Source organism: Marmota marmota, unplaced genomic scaffold (genome assembly GCF_001458135.2).
Source record: "Marmota marmota marmota unplaced genomic scaffold, marMar, whole genome shotgun sequence".
Classification (NCBI taxonomy): Eukaryota; Metazoa; Chordata; class Mammalia; order Rodentia; family Sciuridae; genus Marmota; species Marmota marmota.
Genome location: NW_025999942.1, coordinates 54382 through 72341, shown reverse-complemented (window position 1 = coordinate 72341; position 17960 = coordinate 54382). Strand labels below are relative to the sequence as shown.

The 17960-nt window shown below is 41.7% G+C and overlaps 1 protein-coding gene and 1 long non-coding RNA gene across 3 annotated transcripts in view; one reads left to right on the top strand and one right to left on the bottom strand.

Annotated features, from left to right (window-relative positions):
- The window catches only part of LOC107153254 (WASP family member 3), a 174174-nt gene that overhangs the window by 102120 nt on the left and 54094 nt on the right, over positions 1-17960 (top strand). The gene's annotated exons all lie outside the window — the stretch shown is intronic.
- On the bottom strand, positions 56-14624 carry LOC125616303. The gene is made up of 5 exons (XR_007346924.1): positions 14614-14624; positions 12839-12843; positions 1791-1796; positions 1039-1247; positions 56-928 (listed from the first exon to the last, which is right to left on the bottom strand). It is a non-coding gene; the product is annotated as an uncharacterized LOC125616303 (long non-coding RNA).

Below are 17960 nucleotides of genomic sequence, written 5' to 3'. Positions count from 1 at the left end.
GTCCTTCTCACTTGATCTTTTAGAAATCATGCAGGATGGAATCCTCCTGCCATTAAGTTGCACTGTGGAAGTGCCCTGCTTTGCTCTGACAGGCGCGTCTGAACCCCCTGGGGGAATACCTGGAGCATAGGAGAGTGAAGTGTTGGAGAACAGGCTGTCAAGAGACAGGCAGCAGTGGACAGAGATGCTCCATGGGTCAGCCAGGTGGGAGCCCTGAGGATGGGGAAATCTTGCTTGATCCCTTCCCCCACCCCTGGGATGTCCCACTCACGCTCCTGTGACCTCCCAGGACAGGGAGGAGGAGTTGTTCCAGCTTTGGGAGTGCTGCAGGGGCTGATGGAGAAGGGGCGGCCACTCAAAGACCACCAGACCCACCTCCTCTCCCCCTGAAGAGCAGCCAGCATCTCTGGTTTTCCCAGGGCTGTGGTGGAGTGTGGGCATTCATGGGCTTAAAACTAAAACCGTTTGGAAACCTACCTTTGAAAGAATTGCAGCAGGGCCTCCCGGCCACTGCTTGACCAACAGGTCGCCTGTGGTTTCCCCAAAAAAGGATTTTATCCAAGGGGCAAGGGCCCACTGTCAAAAGCAAAAGAAACAGTAAGCTGCCATTTCTGCCTTCCCTTTAATAGTATATTAAGGCATCCAAGTTAGGGATAATGATCCCTAACTCGGATGTTGGGGAGGTTTTTTTTTTTTTTTTTTTTTTTCTTCCTTCCCCTCCAAAGTCACTGAAGTGCTTCAAGCCTTTCAGAGGAGGGACTCCCTGCGCTTCCGTAGGGCAACAATGCCCTCCCGTGTCCAGGTGACAGAAGTGCGTCCTCAGAAGAACAGCTTCATAATTAGTCATTCAACTTGTTCCCTCGCCCAGTCCTCTCTGTCCAATCCTCCTCTGCGCCTTCATTAAACAATATGTATTTCTCATATGTTGCTGTTGGAAGTGAATTGGTACAATTTAATTGGAGGGCAGTTTAGGAAACCTCTATTAACATTAAAACTGTACATATCCAAGACCACGCAATTTCATTTCTAGAAATATACCCAAGGTAAACTGGATTCTTCCAAAATGGTGACGGCAGTATTCTTGGACTTACATTCTCTTCCAGAATCTTGTTTCTCCTTATCAAAACGTGGACTCTGTTTCCCTCTCCTGGAAACCTTTTGAACTGCTTGCTGAACAGCTGAAACCCTGAAAGAACAGAAAGCTTCTCCTTTTGGAATGCCATTTCTGCACTGCAGCCCTTGCCTGTCTAGGAAGAGAAGGCCACCATAATTTAGTCACATATGAGGGTCTCCTGCCAGCTAAGGTCTTGGCTGGGGAGCCAGCCAGCATCCCCTGCTAAACCAGAGGTAAGCAAGCTTCAGGGTCAGAGACCACTCAGCTCACTGAGTTCTGCTGGTGGAAGTGGAAGATCCATGAGCAGAAATAAGTGTGGTTAACTGCAACAGATATGTATTTGCACATGCACAAAATGACATTCACCTCAGCATTATTTGAAATAACAAGACTGGAAACATTCCACTCTTCTAGCAGCAGAATATTGATTAAATCATACTCTACACAGTGGGATTGCAATTGTAAAAAGAACAAGGAGGTTTTCAATTAATCAGCATGATCTTCAGGATTTATTTTATTTTATTTTATTGGTATCAGGGATTGAATCCAGGGGTGCTTAACCACTGAACCACTTCCCCAGCCCTTTTTATTTTTTTTTATTTTGAGACAGCATCTTGCCAAGTTGCTCAGGACCTTGATAAATTGCTTAGGCTGGTTTTGAATTCGATCCTCCTACCTTAGCCTTCTGAGTCATTGGAATTACAGGCATGCATCCCCATAACCTAGCTCAGGATATAGTTTTAAAGTGAAAAAAGGAGTGGAAAATATGTTTATATGCTCTTTGTTTTTTTAAAGAATATAGTAACCAGAGATATATTCTGAAAATTGTGTTATTAAGAAATATGTGTGAATATCCTAGGGTGCATTTACGCAAACCTAGATGTTCTAGGTCAATCATAAGACCAAGACATAACCTCTGAATGCAATCAAGACACAAGGTGTGAAGTATTGTTGCTCAGTAGAGTTCTGTGGATCATAATTATGTAGTGCACATTTCAAAAAGCCAGAAGAAAGAACTTTGGAAGTTTTCACCACAAGAAATGATAAATGTTTGAGGAGATAAATATGTTTAACCTGGTTCAAACTTGCAATGTATACAAGTACCCCATTAATATGTACAATTTTATGTAATGTGTATTATTTAAAATAAAAAGACAGAGTAAACAGGATGCATATGAGCCTGTTGCTGGAGTAACTCAGCATATATTGTTTTCAGTAACATTTTTTAAAAGTAGAAGTAGTATATTCTAAAATAATGATAAAAGGTTTAGGTTATCAAATACTTAGAACAGTAATACTATCACTCATGATTATCAAATATTATGTTCATAGCTGTATATTCTACACTTTTTAAAGACTGGCAGCAAAATTGGTGTGTTTACCTCTGCATGACCACAAATACATGAAGAAAATCTTGCTCTGGGACATCATGATGGTAGCAATGTCACTAGGCAATGGGGACTTTTCGGCTCCACTGGAATCTTTTGGAACTGCTGTTGCACACACAAACAATGACCAAAGNTGTGTATAAGAGACAGGCACTTGAGTGATCCCTCAACGGACCTCAAGGAAAGCATGTCCTATTGCATGCAGGTTTGACGTCCACGCCCCGCCCTACGAGAAAAGGCGTCGGCTGATATGGGATCAGGTCTGGGGAAGGCGCCTCCTTGGGACTGAACCATACATTGCAGCCACTTCTGCACAGTGGGATAGGACCTCTACTTTCGCCTGCATTGTTATATAAAATAAAAGGGGGAACTGTGGTAAGCCATTCTTATAGACCGTGGCCACCATTAGAAGATGGCGCCGGCTTCCACTGTGGCCTGTGATAAACAACTCCTTTTATGGAGAGTTGGCGCGCAATCCCTTACCACCCTATGAGAGAGATCCACGTGGCGGCTTGGGATTGGGATGCGAGGGGCTTTATTAAGCTGTGCTTGGGCACATGACTCAAGGCCTGAATAAACTGTTGAAAGAAGAATCCTGTGTCGTGTTTCCCTTGCCGGCGAGGGGTCGCGACATGTAAGTGAATACAAGTGATCATTTTGAAGAAATACACTTTGTCAGACTCTCTGAGAAAATGATGATTAACTCTGTGCAAGCAATTAAGCAAAGCAGTTAATCATCATCGGAATACAAGAGAATAGAGGAATTAGATACCTTTGAGGCCTAGAAGTAAACTGAATGTATTACACAAGGAAGGAAATTTGGGCACTATCTTGAATGGGAGGAGAAATACATGAGAACTGAAACAAAGAGTCAAGCAAAAAAACTTTGGATTAATAATTACTTGGACTCTAATTAGAGTCAGTGTAGGAACATCTAAATCTTGTTTTTTTTTAACTGAAATATGCATCCTTCTGTGAAAATTATACTTTTCTGGACAGAATTTGTAAACTCAAAAAATATTTCTGCTGCCTTTTGTATATATACATATATAATTAATACAAATGTAATTTTATATATATATAACTTTATTGCATATGGTTAGCAAATTCTGATATGACTCTTTTTAAAATATTTTTTACTTGTATGTGGACACAATACCTTTATTTTACTTATTTAAGTGTGGTGTTAAGGATTGAACATAGGGCCTCTCACGTACTAGGTGAGTGCTCTACCACTGAGTCACAACCCCAGCCCTCTGATACAACTCTTAATGACCCACAACCATGTGTAATTATTTCCAATTTAGTGTAGTGGAACCTGTAATTTGGTTCTAACCAACAGAACATGACAAAGATAAAGGATTTTGATGTTATGATTAAATTATTAGATCACTTGAATTTAAGATAAGGGGTGACCTCTTTAAAGTGGGTATAAAGGTCAGACTCTGTAATCAAAATATCAAACTCTCTGTGTCTCTGTCTTTCTCCCTCCGCCCTCTTTCTGTGTCTTTTGCTGTCTCTTCTTTCTGTGGCTTTGAGAGAACAATCTATAGCTACATGGAAATGAATTTTGCTGACAGTGTGAGAAAGCTTGGAGACAGATCCTTCCTTAGCTGAGCCTCGGATGAAAATATAGTCTTTCTGAAACCTCAAATTCAGCATTACCAAGAGTCTGAGCAGAGAACCTAGCTAAGCCAAGCTCCTGATTCATGGAAACTGTGAGTAAAAAAGTATATGTCTTGCTTTAAACCTCTAGGTTTTTGATAGTTTCTTGCATAGAAAAGGAAAACATATTCATTTCACTAAAATAAAGCAGTATGGATAATATTACTCATCAATAGACATTTAGGAACAGACCTCACAGAAGAAACTATTCCATGTGTATTCACTCAGAAAGGGAAATTCAAATGAATGATTTTAGTGCAGGGACTGGATGGTACTGATATTTACAAATATGCTGTATATATGATTACTTTACAAAAATTATTACTAGTTAACAATCAAAACAATGTAAGCCAAACATTGTCATCTGCTTTCATGCAAATTGATTTTATTATTTTGATTAGCATATTTAATTAAAGGATTCTTCTGCATTTTATTTCAAAAGCTATGTGAATGTAATGCAATAGAAGAAAAATATTTTAATATATATCAGAAATATTGAGAAGAAAAAGTTGAAGTGTTAAAGATTGATGTTCCCACCCAATATTGTTTAAATATTTCTTCACTGGTTAAATTTCCTGTGAAGTAGACTCCAAAGGGAGGAAACAAAATGTGTGCAGGAACATTATTCTAGAGTGTTTTGGGGACCAAAACCTGTAAAAGGGAAGCAGTTAGAATCAATGGGGCAAAGCAAGAAGTCAGTCTCCAATACATTCCCAACCACCACTTAAGCCAGTCCTCAGAGAAGCTGTAAAGCTGGGGTTGCTCTTAAGAGATGTCCTGACCTGGGGGCAAGGGTCCTAGTCTTTTTTCCCTTACATAGGACTTTTGTTAGATTTATTAGATGCTGACTATGCAGGGAAGAAGAGCAAAGATGCTCTTGAGCTGAGCATTTTGTGGGAAAGTCTATCAGCTGAGGCCTAACATCTGGCAACAGCTCTAACAGCTAAGAAGTCCTCTAGTCTCAAAGGTGGCTGGAGGGAGCATTACCATATGCTTGATCCTGATACTCAGCTTTTAATTGCTGTGACAAATGCCTCAGAAAATCAATTTAGGGATAACACCATTTATTTTGTCTCATTGTTTCAGAGGTGTCAGTCTATAGTCTCCTGCTCCAAAGGTAAAAACACCATAGTGAAAGAGTGTGGCAAAGGGAAGCTGCTCAGCCCAAGGCAGTCAGGAAGCAGAGAGGGAGGAAGGGGCCAGGGGCAAATGTTTGTCCCAGGGACACACCCCCACAGACCTACTTCATCTAGCCTGTGCCCCATCTGCCTATAGTTCCCATCACATCCCAGTAGTCCATTCAAATTATTGAGCCATTTAATGGATTAATCCACTGATGAGATTAGAGCTCTAATGATTCAGCATTTCTTAAAAGCCCCACCTCTGAACATTGCTGCACTGGGGACCAAGCCTTGAACACATGAGGCTTTGTGGAACATTCCAGATCCAAACTATAACACTAATATATAATTTAATATTATATTGAAATTTAGGCTAAATACATTAATCTAGGAATTAGAAGTACAAAGAAAATCAGTCACCATTATTTTACTTTCTAAAACAAAAATACTATGATTTTACTTCTCTTTTTTCTTTTTTTCTTATCTGTAAAATGTAGATAATCAGAGTTGTACTCTTACTAACCTCAGATATATTCCCTGGATAGGGAGAGACAAAGTGAGAGATAGAACATAAACAAATCAGAATACCTTTAACCATCCTTTTTAGGAAGATATATGTCCAAATTATACTGAAATTAACAGCAATATGTTCATATTTAGTTTACATATTTTAAAAATCAGATCTGTTTCTTAGAATCCTCTTTGCAATTGATAGTTGCAGCCTTCATGACATTGTAACAATGGTATTTCAGTTAAACCCCAGACAGCTTAGTGACTGTGAGTGAGTACTTATATTGATCTTTGGGCCCTGAATAAAAAACAATTCTGTGGCAGTTGTAGAGTTTCTCCATGGTGGTGGCCAGTGATGAAAAGCCTCCTCTTTCACTTTAAGCATCACAATTCTGCCCTGGGAGTTTAACTGCTCACCTTAAAACTCAGACAAGTACCAAGTAACTGTGAATTGACACTAAAAACACCCCTCCAAATTTTACAAAGGAAAAATAAGAAAGTAAAACTGGGGGAAAATGGTACAAGAAATTTCAAGATTAAAGAATAAGAAAAAGCTTAATGAAATCATTTTAAAATGTCATTAAGAGAAGAATAAAAGACACAACTCTCTTGTAACTGAAGAACAGGCTGCCAGAGGAGAGCCCGGTGGTGTCTGGATAAAGTGCTATCATCCTTTACTTTAATGAACTCTGTACTGACAAGTCTTTTATGACAAATTTTGTGCTCTAGCAGCAACTTCAAATCTGTATGAGATTTGGAGCGCCATTTAAAGTTATATCTGGCCCTGCCATTCTTTTGTGACGAGTTCCCTCAGTCCTCATCTGGGTCACTAAATGGAGATCCCATGATAGAGGAAATCGTCATCCCATCCATCTTGCTTTGCATGAGTGCGCTCTGTCAGAGAAACTACTTAACAATGTTAGTTTTATAGACTCTCAAGAAATGCAGCCATGAATTGACTTCAACAGCCCAAATAGGAGCATCTTGCAAGCATCAATTTAGAATAGTCAGAACCCTTAACCAAAACCAAAACAAAACAAAACAAAAAAAGAAAAAAAAGAAAGAAAAAAGAAAGAAACTGAAGAAAAAGGAGAAAGAAAAGCTATCAATTCTTCCAACTTATACATGCATTTCTTCAAAGCTCCTGTAAAACTGTTTGTTTGAAAAGGAAAGATTAATTATTCTCCCTTGTTTGAAATGAGGGAAAAGCATATCATATTAAAAAAATTATTCAAGAATAGTCAGTAAAGGCAGCACATTATATAGTTAGTTACATTTTATTAGCATTTAACTTCTTACTTTCTTAAAGAAATAAAATCAAACTGTGCCATCAGTTTAAAGGGGAAATTATCTTAAGTTGTGGCAGTTTTTTGTGTAATTATGTTATTTTTCTAATTCTATGCTATCTTTGTTTTTACTGGTAACATGCACTTAAAAGAAAAATAAAGCAAAACAAAACCTTTAACCTTTTTGGTCTTTCAGGTTTAACCTGAAACATGGCATGATTAATTAACAAAAAAGTGAATTTGTAGGATGCTTCAAAATATTCTGCTGTTTTTAATAAAAGTCATGATGTGCGAAGTAATTCCTAAATGCTATATAAGTCAAAATAAAGGTGGCATTGTCACCTGTACAACAAAAGTGAGTCATGCACATAATTAAAAAAAAAGCGCATCACAAAATCTCTTATGTGTTGCTTCATCTTTATGGTGCATAAGGGAAGTCGTAAGAAACTGCCTAGACCCTTATGAAGCCTAGAAGCAATAAACAGAGTATAACCCAGGTCCATTCAACTGTAAATGCTTATTAAAGATTAGCTTAGAATGGACTGTAAAGTTACTGGCTTCAAATAGCAATACAAAGAACAATAATTGAAAAAGATAGAATGACAAGATGCACTTTACTATTACCCCCTCCCAAAATAATAATAATAATAATAAAAAGTAACCACTGTCTACCGAAGGATGGCACTGTAACAAGTAACACTTTGAAATGCCATTTAGGAGTCATTTCTGCTCCCTGAAGATATCCTCCAACATACATTTTGTTATAATTCTTCCTGACCTCTTGTCCATTGAAATGCTGGGATCTGTAGAGGAAATTTCATAGAAAGTATCCCCTTGAAACGAAAGAACATCTTACACTTGCCCTTCACTGATATAAACTATATTGAAAACAATGTATGTTGCTCAGCAACATTTAATATACCAAAATAAAACTCCACCCTTCACCTGGCTCTTGAAAGGAACAAAATTGAATTTCTTAACATGGCTTCTGATATCTATTTAGTTTAGATTAAATATAGGTTAAAGTGTAATCTTTCTGAAATCTGATCACAGATTCCAACAAATAGTATAGCTATGAGCTGGAGATGAAATAGGAAATTCCAAATTGTTCTAAGCATGTTTGAATCTAGACTGTGAAGCAGAATCAAGGCGGCTCCCAATGCCAGCCTTGCATCTTCCAAAAGATGTGGCATCTCTGACTGAACTCCCTCTGAATTCCACTTTTCAAAATAATGGTGAAATAACAGAATCATATAAACAAAGCAAAACAAAAGACTAGGTGGCTGCTATCTTTAGCATCATTAAAAATTAAGTATTGCTGATTTAAAGCAAATATTTAATGCTGACAATACCATTCTTTGCAACAGTTCTCCTCTAAGAAATGGAGTTGTTTTAAAAAACTGTGGTTAAAGTGTTAGTATATTTTTTCATAAACATATATTATTTCCATTGTCTTATTGTTAAATTTTTGCTTGTACTCACAGCATATTTTGAGAGATTTTGGAACCCTTTAAGCATTACAACATATAAACTCTGACTTTTCTCTTTATAATATCTATTAAAAATTATATGTGTTAAAATATCAAAATATTTAAATACATAATATTTGTATCAAACTTGTAAATAGATTCTGAGATATCAAAAATATATGATTTAGCTTTAATGCTAAAATAAGTTTTCCATATAAACCTAAAAGAAACAATATTTAAAACACATGAGAAAGCCTATATCTTAAGAGATTAGTATTGAGGTGCTCTTTCCTATCTTGTGATTTGTAAAACCCTCATTTGTAAAACTCTATTATTTGTCCTATTTTTTTAATTGGAATAAAATTAACTCTGACAAATTAAACAGGTGCTCCACCTTAATTTTTATGTGTTCTGGTCCATTTTCAAATATGAATAGTTTATACTTACCATGTAGACCAACTATTCACACCAGCACCTTTCAAATGTTAAGGGCCCTAGAGGGATTTGCATTTTGACAGCTAACAGAAAAGGCTATAGTTAATGAAATGAAAATGCAGTCATGTCATTTGAGGAGTCTATATGATCACCATTAAATTTGTGGTGCTTTAGCAGCCTTCCAACAACTATATATACAGTCATGTAATTGACCTTGTGTTTTTTGATCTAAAGCATTAAGAAGAAAAATTCCCAAATAATCATGGGTTTTAGAAGTGAAGGTACAGAATTAATAGTTATTGGAGTAATGATGAACTAGTGTAAACAGATTTTATTTCTTAGAACATCGATAATTTTTTGGCTGACTAAATGTCCCTGCTTCTCAATGTACTCTGCAGTGCTCTTTTTCAGGTCATAAATTATGATCCACTCTTTTTGGCCTTTGTCTTTTGTGTGGTAAGCCGCTTCTGCCATTCGTGCAGACTATAGTCACCATTACAAGATGGCGCTGGCTCCCGCTGTGGCCTGTGACAAACAACTCCTTATTTGGGAGAGTTGGCGCATGACTTTTCATCACCCTATGAGAAAGCTCCACGTGGCTGCTTTGCATTGGGGCTTGAGATGCTTTATTAAGGCTGGGAAGGGCATCCGAGGGGGAGAAGAAGAACTGTCAGGGGCCTGAATAAACTGCTGAAAGAAGATTCCTGAGTGTTGCGTCTTCCTTGCGGGCAAGGGGCTGCGACAAGTGGTGCCGAAACCCGGGAACCAGAACTTTCAGCAGTCAGGGGTGGTGCACCGGAGTAGTCCCAGGTAAGTGGGATCCACGACCAAAGCGGGGTTAATCCCAAGTAAGTGGGATCCGCGACCAAAGCGGGGCAGCAGCTGCATTGTGTACTTTCGTTTTTACTTTCGCTTTTGTTTTCTGTGTTTCTTTTGTTGTGTCATTTTGCTTTTGTTTTTTGTGCTTCTTTTGTTGTTGTGTCATGGGTGCCGCACCTTCCAGTCCGCTTCTTCTGGCCCTAGATGGCCTGTTACGTTCTAAGGGTCTGGAAGTGAAACATAGTACTTTACAGAGATTTTTACAGAAGGTAGATATCGCTGCACCGTGGTTTGCATTTTCGGGCAGCCTTACTGTACCTAGTTGGGATAAATTAGGCAAAGATCTTGACTTTGCTTCTGAGCAGGGCATATTAGAGGGTGGGGTGATACCCCTTTGGAAAATGGTCCGTAGTTGCCTTACAGATGGCAGATGTCAGGAAGCACTTACAAAAGGACAAGAAGTTCTAGAGCAATTACATGAGGAGAAATCGGAGACGGCAGGAAGTGAGATATCTCAGAAGGATGGGAGTGTGCGGAGAGTGAAACAGGGGAGGAGACGCTTGTATCCAGATCTCAGTATGCTGCGCACACCCCCATGTGAAAGTGGGTCAGAGGAAGAGGAGGATGAGGAGGAGGAGCTCAGGAGGCTGTCTCGTCAGCTAGAGAGTTTCGCTATAGGAGAAGGGAACAGAAATAAACAGGGGCTCAAGAAAAGCGATCCCCCGGATCCACCGCCGTATGGTGGAGGTATTTCGGGGAGAGCTTTCCATGCCCAAACATGGAGGGCTGTTAACGCTGAGATGGGTCTTGCTTATCCAGTTTTTCAGGATGACAATAGGGGAAGATTCCATGAACCCTTAGATTTTAAAATTGTGAAGACCCTGGCGGAGTCTGTGCGCACTTATGGGGTGGATGCCGCCTTCACACTAACTCAGGTGGAGTGTCTGTCTAGATACTGCATGACTCCCTCTGATTGGGCTAGCCTTGTTCGGGCTTGTGTTTCCCCGGGTAAATATTTGGACTGGAGAGCATTTATGCTAGAGGGCGCAATAGAGCAGGCCGCCCAAAACCATGCGGCGGGACACCCCCATTGGGACAAAGATATGCTTTTGGGGCAGGGTAGATTTGCAAATCAACAGACAGGATTTCCTCTTGAGGCATATGACCAAATTAACAACATTTGCATTCGGGCATGGAAGTCGCTTCCAAATAGAGGAGAGGTGTCTGGTAATTTGACCAAGATTCTACAAGGCCCTACAGAACCCTTTTCAGATTTTGTAGCAAGAATGGTGGATGCCGCTGGAAAGATTTTTGGGGATCCTGATAGAGCCATGCCCTTTATCAAGCAATTGGTCTTTGAGCAATGCACCAAGGAATGTAAAGCGGCAATCACTCCTTATAAAAATAAGGGCATAGAAGCATGGATGAAAGTGTGTAGAGAGATTGGAGGACCTTTAACTAACGCAGGTCTTGCAGCCGCTGTCCTTCGGATTGCAAAAGGGGGCAGTCCTGGTGCCGGAATATGCTTCCATTGTGGTCAACCCGGTCATTTCAGACGTGAATGTCCCAAAAAAGACAATTTTACTGGACCCCCTCACGGTGGCCCTTCCAATGGCCTTCGTCAACCGGGGCTGTGTCCTAAATGTAAAAAGGGGAAGCATTGGGCAAGAGAGTGTAGATCAGTGAAGGACATCCATGGACAGCCTATTTCAGCTGGGCCAAAAAACGGCCGAAGGGGCCCCCGACCCCAGGGCCCACAAATATATGGGGCAGTGGAGAATGTCACACCCGAACCCGAGACATGGCCATCTCTGCGCCATCCCATGAGACGCGGAGAGCCACTACAGGTGCCGCGGGATTGGACCTCTGTTCCACCTCCAGACTCGTATTAACACCTAAGATGGGAGTCCAATTGGTGGAAACTGAGTTCAAAGGGCCTTTACCACCTGGCACTGTAGGTTTGCTAATTGGACGTGCATCCTCTATCTTACAAGGTCTTCATGTCTTTCCCGGAGTCATTAGCCCTGATACTGTAGGGGCAGTAAAGGTTATGGTGGAGGCTCCAAAGGGCATTGTGTCTATCTCCCCAGGGGATCGGATTGCTCAATTACTAATTTTGCCTAGCTTACATAATCACTTCCCTGCTGGTACCACTGGAGGGGATTGTGCCTATTTGTCACTAGATATGAGCAATCGCCCCACTTTGGAATTAAGCATAGAAGGTAAATCTATTGTGGGATTGCTGGATACAGGAGCAGACCGTAGTATCATAGCCCTTAAGGACTGGTCTAAGGGATGGCCAATGCAGACTTCTGATCAATCCCTGAGAGGACTTGGATATGCCCAAGCCCCTCAAATCAGCTGTAGACATCTATCTTGGAAGGACCCAGAAGGACACAATGGCACCTTTCAGCCTTATGTACTTGATTTACCTATCTCTTTATGGGGCCGTGATCTGATGACAGACATGGGGTTCACTCTTAGTAATGACTATTCCCCAGTGTCTCAACAGATTATGCAAAATATGGGGTATAGGCCAGGTCTAGGACTAGGTAAACACCTACAGGGGCGTAGGCATCCTGTGCAAGGTCATCAAAAGCTTAACAGATTTGGTCTGGGTTTTTCCTAGGGGCCACTGGGGCTCAAATACCCATAACATGGCTCACCGAGGAGCCTGTTTGGGTGCCTCAGTGGCCTCTTCCCTCGGTTAAATTGGCAGCAGCCCATGATCTAGTCAAAGAACAACTTGACTTGGGTCACATCCAACCTTCTACTTCTCCATGGAATACTCCCATATTTGTTATTAAGAAAAAATCAGGAAAGTGGCGCCTACTGCATGATTTACGAGCAGTTAATGCTCAAATGCAACTTATGGGGCCCATTCAAAGAGGGCTGCCTTTGCTATCCTCTGTTCCTCAGGGCTGGCATATTATTGCTATTGACATTAAAGACTGTTTCTTTTCTATTCCTTTGCATCCTAAAGACTCACAGCGTTTTGCCTTCACCCTTCCCTCGTGTAACCACGAGGAACCAGATCTAAGGTTTGAGTGGGTAGTGTTGCCGCAGGGAATGGCTAATAGTCCCACGATGTGCCAGATGTATGTGGGGAAGGCACTCGCACCTCTCAGACATAAGTATTCCTCCATCAAGATCATTCATTATATGGATGATGTGTTATTGGCAGCTAAGTTAGAGCAGACAGTTAATGAGGCCTATAAAGAATTAGTAAAGCTGTTAGCTCAATATGGGCTACATATTGCACCTGAAAAGGTTCAAACGGGAAATTCTATTGAGTATTTGGGAGCGATAATTGGGTATGACAAATTAAAACCACAAAAAATCACCATAAGAACTCAGGATCTCCAAACTCTAAATGATTTTCAAAAACTGCTGGGAGATATTAATTGGATAAGGGGATATTTACACATTCCTAATGGTGTGCTCCAGCCTTTGTATGCTACCCTTAAGGGTGATCCAGATCTTGCTTCTCCTCGTAGCCTCACCAAAGAGGCTAGAGCGGCCCTTATAACAGTAGAAGATGCTATACAACATGCTACTTTATACAGGCTCCAGAGTAATAAACCTTTCCAGTTATGTGTGCTTGCCACTATGCGGCAGCCTACTGGAGTACTGTGGCAAGATGGGCCTTTACTATGGATCCACCCACATATATCCCCAGGAAAATCCTTAGAATACTATCCTGATGCTGTTGCAGCGTTAGCACTTAAAGGGATTCAACAAAGCATTCAATTTTTCGGACAATCACCTTCTTCTCTTATTATACCCTATACTAAAGCTCAACTTAATGTTTTGTGTGCTACTCTAGACAACTGGGCTATTCTATGTTGCTCGTTTCAAGGGGATATTGATAATCATTACCCTTCCCATCCATTACTCCATTTTGTTAAAGAACATCCCATCATTTTCCCTAAGGTAACTTCACCCAATCCAATTCCGGGGGCTGTTAATATTTTTACTGATGGTTCCAAGTCTGGAATGGGAGCTTATGTAATTAATGATTCTCCCCCTGTTCAGCATCAATTTGCTCCTGGAAATCCACAATGGGTGGAACTGCAAATTGTTATTGAGGTTTTTAAACAGTGTTCTTTTCCTTTTAATCTTATTTCGGACTCCATCTATGTGGTACAAGCACTAAAAGTCCTGGAGGCCGTGGGAGCTATTAGTAATGTCCATAATGTATCTGCTTACTTTAATCAGCTTCAACAGCTTATCTGTAGCCGCACTGCTCCTTTTTATCCAATGCACATCCGGGCTCATACCTCTCTTCCTGGTCCGTTATCACAGGGTAATGCCTGTGCGGACTCAGCCACTAGAGGTCAGTTGATATGCTTGGCTTCCTCCTTAGAGGGGGCTAAATTATTTCACCAGAATTTCCATGTTAATGCTTTAACGCTGCGCAGGCGTTTTTCCATTTCAAGAGCGGATGCTCGTCAGATAGTATTACAATGTCCCCATTGTGTCACATTTCTTCATCCCCCTACTTATGGAGTGAATCCACGGGGATTGAAGCCATTGGTTGTCTGGCAAATGGATGTGACACACATACCTGACTTTGGTAACCTCAAGTATGTACATGTTTCTGTTGATACGTGCTCTGGAGTTATTCATGCTTCTGCTTTATCGGGAGAAAAGGCACGTAATGTTATCACTCATTGCCTAGAAGCATGGGCAGCATGGGGTGCTCCTGCATCCCTTAAGACTGATAATGGACCTGCTTATACTGGAAGACAATTTACATCCTTTTGTTCTACCATGGGAGTGCAACTTACTCATGGTCTGCCTTACAATCCTCAAGGACAAGGCATTGTTGAGCGTGCTCATCGCACCTTAAAGGAAACTTTACAAAAACAAAAAGGGGGAATAGGAGCTGAACACACTCCTAAAGAACGCCTATCCTTGGCTCTCTTTACCATTAATTTTTTGAATTTGGATATTCATGGTCGCTCTGCGGCCGATAGACATGTGTCTCCTCAGCCTTCTGTAATTGGCTATGTTAAGTGGAAGGATGTTCTTACGGGCCAATGGAACGGCCCCGACCCCGTGCTGACATGGGCACGAGGATCTGTATGTGTTTTTCCCCAGGATCGCACGGAACCGTTGTGGGTCCCTGAACGCCTGACAAGAAGAGTCTTGACATCAACCGACCAGCAACAAGAGATACCACAGCAATCCCGTGATGAGGATCTTCACTCTGCTACGTGCTCTGGTTCTGGTGCTGGTGCCGATGGCACAGACGACACCAATGCAGTGGTGGGCAGTGGCACGGGCTTGGCCAATGCCGATGCCGGTTCATAGTAATTCTAGTGTCCTCCCCACTCTTTTCTCTACCTCATGTGAGATGTCTGCTCCCTGTGCCTCTCCTAGAGGGGACATGGAGAGCATTTTTAATCAATCTCAAGTTAATCTCACAGGAGTGTTTTGTTTCAGCCTTGGAAACGCTAATTGCATCAGCCTTAAGACCAAAAATTTGACTAACTGGGAGGACCCATTGCGGTCCAGTCAGGTCTCAGGGAACATTATCAGTGCCGTACTGAGCCAAGTAGTTTCAGGGAAGCAATCAGGTTCAGGGACCCCCGCAAATAGCTCTGCTTTAAACATAACTACCTTGGCTATTATCTCCAAGGTACTAATCCCAGTGCCTCCTTCTTCTAATAGTACTTACAATGCCACTCATTTCAAGGCCTCCCCTTACTGTACTCCTAATCTTGGTTTCCCCCCAACATTTACGCCTTGTCAGGATCATTCTTGGGAGAAACATCAAGTTGCTAAAGGTTTCTCCTTTTCCCCCTCTCTTAAGAGGTATGTTTATAACTTTAACAACAGTGCCAACTCCTCTACAGGAGTAGGTTGGTCCTGGTTTCAATGGCTGATTTCCAATGAGAAGGGGGCTTCAGCTGATATTTCTGCATTGGCTCAATTGCTGGGAGTCAAAAGCTGGCTGGCTAATGTTTCTGGCACTGTTAAGGAGAATGAACGAGGTAATAGACTTACATCTGTTTCATTCAACTCTTTGCTATATAATGCCACATTGCCCCCTGCAATGGTCTGCGTCCAATCCCCGTTCTTGCTCCTTTTGGCTAATGACACCTCGTCGGGGATGCTGGATTGTTCTAGTATTACCTGTCTCTTATCTGAGTGTTGGAATGGTTCTTGGACTGTAGCAGTGGTTATGAAAATTCCAACTTTTGTCCCAATCCCAGTCACTGCGGACCCAGATAAATTCCCCATTGTTGAACTACTTAGAGTCCGCAGGGATTTTGGAATTACGGCAGCTATAGTGACAGCTGTGGCAGTGTCTGCTGCTGCAGCGGTTACGGCCGGAGTGGCCATGGCCAGTCAAGTACAAACTGCTGCCACCATTAATCAAGTTGTTCAACAAACTTCCACCATACTTGAATCCCAAAATACAATTAATCAACATATTTTGTCAGGGATTTTAGCTGCCAACCAAAGAATAGATTTACTCCAAGCTCAGGTAGAAGAATTGGCTGACTTGGTGCTTTTGGGTTGTGTTGACCAACGTGCACATTTATGCATAACCTCTGTCAGATTTAATGATTCCAGGAATGCCTCCCGCATCATTGGCGAATATTTGGCCGGAAATTGGTCCATGGCAGCGGAAGACATGATCCAGTCTCAACTAACCCAGATAGCTGTCTTGAACAGTACCCGTGTCGATCCCGTGACTTTGGGTCAATTCACCGATTGGATATCTTCTGCTTTTTCCTTCTTCAAAGAGTGGGTGGGGGTAGGCATTTTTGGTGCAATGTGTTGCTTCGGTATGTTCCTCTGTTTGTGGTTTCTCTGTCGCCTTAAGGCCCGTAGTGCTCATGATAAGGCTATGATCATACAAGCTCTTGCAGCTTTAGAAAATGGCAACTCGCCTCAAGTCTGGCTTGCGCATCTTAAACAGTAAACCTTTGTCATGGTTGTTGCACCCCAAGTTATTATAACATTGCACTGGGATCGACATGACCTTCCTTGCTATTCTCTTAGTGTTGGAAAGCCCTTGCACTCTGCCGGTCTTATTGCCATTGCACGCAGATGGGTTTCCACACTAGTGCTTTTCTATCGCATTAACGTCCGTGCCTTTCTTTCAGGGTGCTGTCAACTTGTTTGTCGTTATAAACAGCCACAATTCAGCCTCAGTTATCCCCCTTCGTCCACCATCGTCACGATACAGGATGCGAGGCAAAGCACTGCACTTGAGTGATCCTTGACGTGGACCTCAAGGAGAGCATGTCCTATTGCATGCGGGTTAGACGCGTCCACGCCCCGCCCCACGAAAAAAGGCGTCGGCTGATATGGTCTCGGATCTGGGGAAGGGCCCTCCTTAAGACTGAGCCATACTATGCAGCCACTTCTGCACAGTGGGATAGGACCTCTACTCTCGCCTGTATTGTTTTAAGAAAACAGAAAGGGGGAACTGTGGTAAGCCGCTTCTGCCGTTCGTGCAGACTATGGTCGCCATTACAAGACGGCGCTGGCTCCCGCTGTGGCCTGTGACAAACAACTCCTTATTTGGGAGAGTTGGCGCATGACTTTTCATCACCCTATGAGAAAGCTCCACGTGGCTGCTTTGCATTGGGGCTTGAGATGCTTTATTAAGGCTGGGAAGGGCATCCGAGGGGGAGAAGAAGAACTGTCAGGGGCCTGAATAAACTGCTGAAAGAAGATTCCTGAGTGTTGCGTCTTCCTTGCGGGCAAGGGGCTGCGACACTTTTGTACATTCTGTTTCCTCTTTTTGGAATTTCATTCTCTGCCCTTCTGGTTAAAGCCTACTATACTTTGTTGCTCAGGTGGGATGTTTCTTCTACTGGGAAACTGTTCACATTAGTACACCTGACCCTGATAAAAGTAGGTGTTGCCTCCTGTACTCCTAACACAACACACCTTTGTTCAGTCCAACAATTATTTCATGGTGTAATTTGAGGACCTAAATGCCATTTACCTTATTCATTGCTCATTTACCCTCAGCACACAATATTGTGTTTGCCAGTAGATTCTTCATTGTCTGAATAAGAGCCAATATGCACCAATACTTCTGTATTCTGTCACCACATCTTTGTGATATCTACCCCTATCATTTGGGTGAATTCACTATTGCACAGTAAATTTTCTTTACATTGTAG